The 6,460-nt window shown below is 45.7% G+C and overlaps 1 long non-coding RNA gene across 1 annotated transcript; it reads right to left on the reverse strand.

The window, feature by feature from the left end:
- Positions 1-1,697: 1,697 nt before the first annotated feature.
- LOC128327751 (uncharacterized) lies at positions 1,698-6,070 on the reverse strand. The gene is made up of 2 exons (XR_008308760.1): positions 5,571-6,070; positions 1,698-2,241 (listed from the first exon to the last, which is right to left on the reverse strand). It is a non-coding gene; the product is annotated as an uncharacterized LOC128327751 (long non-coding RNA).
- Between the last annotated feature and the right edge of the window lie 390 nt (positions 6,071-6,460).

The raw sequence follows: 6,460 nt of genomic DNA on the forward strand, positions 1-6,460 counted from the left end.
TTGTAGAGAGCAGTGCTAAATGCAGATAGGATTCCTCCATTTTGTGTGGAGGTCCAGGGTACGTGGTTATCAAGAACTCCAGTCCAGGTAAGTGTTTAGTTGAAATGCTCCCAGTCCCATTTCACCCCTCACACATTGGCTCTCCATGAAGAATGTAATATCTTAATAGGATTCTGGTTGGAACCCTATTAGTTATCATGGTTGTGGAGGCAGGGCAAAGGTGCTTGTAATGAACATCCTAGAAGAATCTCATTGAGTGCCAACTCGAATAAATAAATTCCAACTATTGTAATGTAATCCTAAAAATTACACAAGCTGCTAGGAAGGCTAATTCAACACTACATGATTCTCTACTATGCATGCAATCCAAACTCTTGATGCCCTTGTGGCAACACAGTGGGGGGCAGTTGTTTTAGGCTCTCACTGATGTCAGTAGGAGTGTTTTAATGTGCACCATCTCTTTTGACAGAGTGTTACACCACTGCTGTGGGCAGAACCAACTAATGGATTTTGTATGTCTCATTCAGCCCCTGTCATACTCTGGCCAACATGACCACTCATTTGGCCTTTATGCTAGTAGTCTGCTGTGGTACTATGCTGGTGGTGCTTGGTATCCTATCCTCCTCCAGCTGTCTTGAACTGAGGGTAGGATTGCACAATCAGCTATGGAAGGGTTAATGGCTTCAGTGCTGTCGTTATACCAAACATGAGACATGAATCTGAGATAATGAAGTTCAACCGCCTTCAGAATATGACCAGTTTCATAGCAAAAACTGTTTTCTAAACAAAGAGCCTATAGGAAAATATTTCCGTCATCTAAACCAGAAGGCCTTTCAACGAAGACAATTTTGCTTGAAAACAAGGATTTTATTTTATATCACTGTAGAAAGCAGCAGTGTCTGCTCTGAACATCAGCAATCACAAGCCGCACGTTTTATAGTTTAGAAACTAACAGAAGATCTGAATAGCAATCCTCATCCTGAAGACATGTTGCTGTCTTTGCACCCATCCACCCCCACCCCAGCTTTCCTTTAAAAGCTTCAGCAACATCTTGGAGATGTTCCCATGCTGTGGTTTGCCTCTCCTATTTACTCACCGAAGAGCTAACATTCTCTTTACTTGGTGGCATTACGTTGCCATGGCAGACGCTGTTTGTTATAAGAACAGATTTATAAGGGGAAAGCCCACATACCATTGCCCCTTCATGCTTGAAGGGTGGTGAGGAAAACATTCCTTGATACAATCACTGGCTGCTTGAACTCGACTTGCCTGCATGCTGAAAAATGGCAAGATTTTGCACTTTCCATGGAGCTGTGTGGGGCAACACCTATCCTGCGCTGCTGACTAATATGTTGGTAATGGCTGGAATGCTTAGGGTGTTCCTTCAAGGTGAGCAAGCATAGTCCTAACTCTGAAATGCTCCTCCTCCCCACAAATTCCAGCCTTTTAAATTAGGGGGGTTCCTTGAAAAGCAACACCATGCTCTTGGCAAATGACTCTGTTTGCTACAAGGAGGTTTCCAAGAGCCTCAATGGCTCAGCTGAATCCTGACAGGTTCTCCTCTCCCTCGCATTCCAACTGAGGAACCACTGGGCTGCGGTGTGATAAGAGCAGCAAGTGTGGAGTGCGAACATTTTTTTAACATGAAAATTGACTTCATCCAATTAATGAGACAAGGAAACCATTTTTGTTTTCACTTAGGAGGAGAGCATTTAAGTAGTGACTTTATCTTAATTTGTCAGGCATTGCCCAAGGGAACAGAAAAGAAAAACGAAACCTGCACGTGGCCGAGAGCCAACAGAATGCTCAAGCACTGAAGCATTAACACCCTGATAAAAAATGAATCCATTTTAATTGGTTTTCCATCTGAAAAAATAATAAAAGTCAACATGGCCAAGAAATGCAGTACACTCATGGAAAGCCTGGAGCTTATACAATGGAATCTGATTAGGATCTTGGGGCTCCACTTATGCTCCTCCTAGAGTGAAACAAAGGAAGGTGTTTGAGTCCTCTGTCCTTTATAAAAAGCCTCTGCAGCAGTAGTTGGACTGGTCTTAAACCAGGCTTCCCACAGTCTTGCTGCCAAATGCACAAATTTTTTCCTGGCTGACGTTCAGGAAAGTACAGCTCCGGCTGTAGGATGGAAAGTTAAAAGACTTTGCCTGGATACATTGAAGCATATACAAACACTGCTTGATGTACGGCATTGATTCACTCTGCACAGGCTGTCCCATCTGTATCCTAAGGGGAGAAGATTGTACAGCTCTTTATAAACTTTTCAGCTAAGATCTTTAAGAGGTTAGTGAGAGGAGTACTCTAAACAGTTATCAAGTAATCCTCATTCCCGGAGTTAGCAGCAATGTCCAGTTGGACTTGTCAGGTCCAGGGGCAATCATCAATAGAAGTGTGATTTAATCCCTGCGGCTATATTTAAAGCAGCAGATTAATTTTATCTGAATCATGACATAATTAAAAGACTACCCTTAACAGCAGAGAACTTGTAAGTGTTGAGGTGATCACAGCCAGTTTTCTAGAGCAAGCATAGATGCTGCCTGTCACCTCTTATCTATGAGTTCTCATTCGCTGGTTATTGCATGTGTAGCTGTGATAATATTTTATTGCTCTTTTTGTATGTTTATTATCAGTCACAAACCTTCAATATGTGGCATATAAATCACAGTAAAGCAAACCTACATCACAGAGTCCTCACAAACGTTTTAGCTTCTGATGGGAAAGCTTTAAAATTAATAACATAGAAGTTAGGCTGGACAAGTCTCACATAGTGGCTGTATGAGAAGGCGGTAGGAAGAACTGAGGGGATAAATCATACAGACTACAAAAACTGGTTCATTAGGCAAAACCTTAACTTGATACATTATTTATTTACAACAATACTCTCAAGTTAGTTCCAGATATAAAATATTCTCTCCACATTAAAAACGGGGCAGGAAATAGACATATTTGTCACCTCTTTGTTCCCCATTGTGCAACATGGCAAGTAGGGATTTGCATGAATCAATTTTTTTTATTCAATGTGTACCCATATTGTATCACTCCCAATTTGTTTAGGGTCCATATCTGTCCCCCCAAATCACCCCCGATTCTATTTGTATCTGAATTTTCCAAATACGGATCTAAATAATTGATTTGGGGCAAAAAAGCAGTTCCAGGGGCAAAAGAGTGGGGTGGGTGGTAGTGCCCAATGGGTGGAAGCTATCACCCAAATTTCAAAGAAATTGGGCAAAGGAGTGATTTTCAATTTTTTAAAAAAGTTTGTGCATCTTTAAGCTTTCCCCCATAAGGAATAATGGGGATTTCAGAAGACTTATAGCTCCACGTGGGGGGCACCAGGGTGGCCTAGAGTGAGATGTGGTGGGTGATAGTGCCCAATGGGTAAAAGGAAGCTACCACCCAGATTTCAAAGAAATTGGGCAAGGGGGTGATTTTTAACAATTTTTTGAAGTTGGCATGTCTTTGTGGCAGATTTGGGACAGAAAAGGGGTTTCAGGGGCCGAAGAGTGGGTCAGGTGGTAGTGCCCCAATGGGTGCCTGCTACCACCCAGATTTCAAATAAATTGGTGAAAGTGGTAATTTTTAATTTTTTTCTGAAGTTTGCACGACTTTCAGCTTTCCCCCCATAGGGCAAAATGGGGATTTCAGCAGCCCCATAACTCCACATGGGGGGCACTAGGGTGGTCCAGAGCAGGTTGTGGTGTAGTGCACATAGGGTGCCAAACACCCCCAAACCCACAAGCCGATGGGGCACTGGGTTTTGTTGTTTTCAATGTCTGAGGTGTTCTGAGAGTAGGTTCTCTGGTAGGAAATGAGACTCATTTGGGTGGGTGGGTGCCTTGAGTCTTGGCCCAAGTGCCTCAGGGAGTAGCACCAGCCAGACTCCAGCAGAAGAGACAGAGAGCAGGCGCTGGAAGTTACTCCCCCTGGTCAGTTTGTTAGAGTTCTTAATCTTTAAATGGGCCTAATTTGGGGAAGGGATTAGGTAGGACTGTAGGACAGGAAGGGTGGGTTAACGTAGGAGAGGCCGTGATAATCCCCTTCCCTTTGCTTCCCTTCATTCCATTGTTGCTCACTTCCCTCCACACACACCCCAATGAAGCCTGCTTCTTCATTTGGGAGAATTTAATTTTTCTAGCTTCTGTGTGTGCACTACAGTGCTATAGATAGCACTATGTGTGGCACGCATACAGCATAATCCCCTCCCTACACCGCCTTTTTAATTACCCGCCTTAAAGGCACTTCATCCCCACTCCCCTCAGAGTTAGATCTTCATTTTTTAAAAACCCAAGGTGTCTGGGAGGGTGTGAGGCAGAGCCAGCAGCAGATTGCCAGGCAGAGGGTGGGGTGATGCTGCTGGTCATCATGGGCAATGGGGAGATGGGCTGACTCTCCATGTTGTCCCCACGGCTATGGGGCCGCACAGGCTCACCTTTCCAGAGATGCCTGCTCCTGCAGTACAGCTGCCTGTGGCAGCTAAGGTAAAATGAGGGTGGGGGAGGTCATAGGAACATAGGAAGCTGCTATTGGTCCATCTAGCTCAGTATTGTCTACACAGACTGGCAGCGGCATCTCCAAGGTTGCAGGCAGGAATCTCTTTCAGCCCTATCTTGGAGATGCCAGGAAAGAAACCTGGAACCTAGATGCTCTTCCCAGAGCAGCTCCATCCCCTGAGGGGAATATCTTACAGTGCTCACACATCAAGTCTCCCATTCATATGCAACCAGGGCAGACCCTGCTTAGCTACGGGGACAAGTCATGCTTGCTACCACAAGTCCAGCTCTCCTCCAGGTCCTCCCCTGCCAGGGAAGAAGTGGAGGAGGAGGTGTTGTAGGTTGCCAGTCCAGCCAGATCATTCTCCATCCTCCCCAATCCCCATTGGCATAAGGAGGCTGTTCTCACGAGCAGCCAGGCTTAAATAGCCAAGCCTGGGCTTGGCTGCCTATGAAGACCGCCAGGATCCAGTGTGGATCCTGGCGATGCTACATCACTAAACCCAGCCCTGAAGCCTGGTCCGTAGCCAAGGTTAAGGGTGCAAACACACTCTTAACCTGGCTCCGGGGATCATGCTGACACAGAGACAGGTGCCTAGAGTGTCTGTCCCCTTGGGGAATCCCCCAGTGCACTGTACTCGGTGTGTGGTGCACTGTAGGATTCTTAGAGGCTGGGTCAGTGAGTCTCCGTCTCGGTTTACCCATGCTGCCAGAAGCAGTGTGCATAGTTATCTGCACTGCTTCTGGCAGCACTGGTCATGTGGGCATGTGGCTTACCACTACAAATATAAAGACAATAGCAGCAGTCAAATCCTCTCTAAATCAATTGGAGCAGGACCTCATTTGCTGATCTTCATAAATGAGAAAGGAGGAGGCTTTTATAAGTGAAGGCTTTCCCCAAGGCCCCACGTGTAGGGCTCTATAGTTAATTACCAGTTCCTTTAATTATGCCTAGAAGCTCCACAGGTAGGTCCAACAGAAATGTGTTTCCTTACCTACATTAATTACCTGTGAGAGACCAACTGGGAAATATAATTAACAAGCTTTAAAAATATTCATACTTACTGGGATTATCATTTGTCTTCATGTTAAACATTTAATGCTGATCTGTTAATGTTCTAAGATTAGCGCTGAAAATAAATTCCTTCTGAAAAATCTTCTTTGCACATTTGACACTGAATATGCTGAATATTCTTCAGGTGTTCCTTGACTGTTTGAATATTCTCCAAATACTTGATGGCTCTGTTGGACACTCAATGAGATTTGATTCCAGTACTTGATAGATGACAATAAACCTCCAAAGAACTTTTTGGGTTCCCCAAAAGACAGTTTGAAAAGCAATGGTATAACACAGTGATTTATAGTCGACCTACTGCCATGGTCCCCTGTGGACAATTAGCCTAGTTAGCAACTGGTGGTTCCTGGCTGGGTGGAGCCCCCTTCCATTACCATGGCAACTGACACAGGTTTCTGTCATTATTGGTGGGCCAGCAACAGCAGAATTCTAGCTAGCAACTGCTCCCCACCATTTATTCCCACCCCCAGTGCTCCATGTACTGCTATGTGGGGCATTGTGCCTCCACTGTGCCCCCCCAGCCCCACCCCCTGCGACTGACGTCAAACGTAGGGAGCGTTTTGCCATGCCCCCCACCATGTCTGACGTCAGATGCAGGGGCATGGTTTTGCTTCCAGATGGGTCTGTGCATTTGGGAGAGTTAAACAGAAGGGAGAGCAGGAAGAGTCGCTCCGGCCGTGCTGCGAATGCAGAGCTGGCCAATTTTGCTCCCAAACGGTGCCGCATGGCCCCATTTGGGAGTGATATCACACCCCCGCCTCTGATGTCAGACATGGGGGCGTGTCTGGGGTGCAAGGCGTGGCCCCTGATTGGTGGCAGCCCAGGTTCTTTGAACTCATTTGCCTAATGGTGGCTCCGCCCCTGCAGGCAATCACTATTG

This window comes from Hemicordylus capensis, chromosome 5 (genome assembly GCF_027244095.1).
Source record: "Hemicordylus capensis ecotype Gifberg chromosome 5, rHemCap1.1.pri, whole genome shotgun sequence".
NCBI classification, from domain to species: Eukaryota; Metazoa; Chordata; class Lepidosauria; order Squamata; family Cordylidae; genus Hemicordylus; species Hemicordylus capensis.